Raw genomic sequence first — 1,237 nt, 5'->3', positions numbered from 1 at the left:
TCATTTTGTCACTCTTGGGAGATAGAGTGCAGTGCTGTCATAGCTCACAGCAACCTCAAACTCATGGGTTCAAGTGATTCTCTTGCCTCAGCCTCCCAAGTAGCTGGGATTACAGGTGCCTGCCACAAAGCCTGGCTATTTTTTAGAGATGGGGGTCTCGCTCTGGCTCAGGCTGGTCTCGAACTCCTGAGCTCAGGCAATGCACCTGCCTTGGCCTCTCAGGGTGCTAGGATTACAGGTGTGAGCCCCTGCGCCTGGCCTACCTGACATTTATGAATGTCAGCTCATTTATGAATGTCAACTCAATGAATGTTGCTGGAATCCTTGAAAGTTATTTTGTTATATAGGTGAAATATGCGGTTACATTTGCCCCTATGTTGCAAATTTGTTTACTGACTTTTTTCTCCCCATAGAAATGTGAAAAATACACTTTAGAATAGACTTGATTTAGTTACTATGTAGTTTATATCAGTCACATCTGAAAGATGGGATTTCTATCAGTTTTCTTACACAGTCATCATTTATTTCTAAGAGTTTATGATAGTATGAAGTATCATCTCTGACTATAGTTGCTATTGGGATCTGTTAGTTTTCTTCCATCTCTCAACAACCTGTTCTGCCAAGGCATAAGTTTTCCGTGTAACAGATGCTAGAAAATACTTAAGAATTGGATTTGAATTCAGGTCACACAACTTTGATCTGAAACATCTAAGGAGATGTACCCCAGAGTTGAAATTTAACCCTGCTTCCCAAAAGGGATCACCTCCCACAAAAAGAACTTGGATCTCATGGTTTTTTTAGCCACTAATATGAGACTGAAGTAACAAAGACTAAGTCCTGAATTGTGGAGTTACCTAGATTGAGGTCTGAGGTGTGTATACTTTGTTTTAGGAAACAGACAAAAGTAATGATGTGCTTTCTCAGCCTCTGATCATTTTGCCTCAGACTGAATGATAGCATCATGCTCTGTGTAACAATGTTTCAGTCAACAATAGATGACATAGACAGGATGGTCCCATAAAACTATAATGGTGCTAAAAACAAATTCCGATTGCCTAGAGACATCATGGCCAATGTAATCTCATAGTGCAAAGTATTATTATTATTATTTTATTTTGAGACAGAGCCTCAAGCTATCCCCTTGGGTAGAGTGCTCTGGCATCACAGCTCACAGCAACCTCCAACTCCTGGGCTCAAGCAAGTCTCCTGCCTCAGCCTCCCAAGTAGCTGGGACCAC

Source organism: Otolemur garnettii, unplaced genomic scaffold (assembly GCF_000181295.1).
Source record: "Otolemur garnettii isolate 467f Iridium unplaced genomic scaffold, OtoGar3 scaffold00019, whole genome shotgun sequence".
In the NCBI taxonomy this organism is placed as follows: Eukaryota; Metazoa; Chordata; class Mammalia; order Primates; family Galagidae; genus Otolemur; species Otolemur garnettii.
This window is presented reverse-complemented; position numbering follows the sequence as displayed.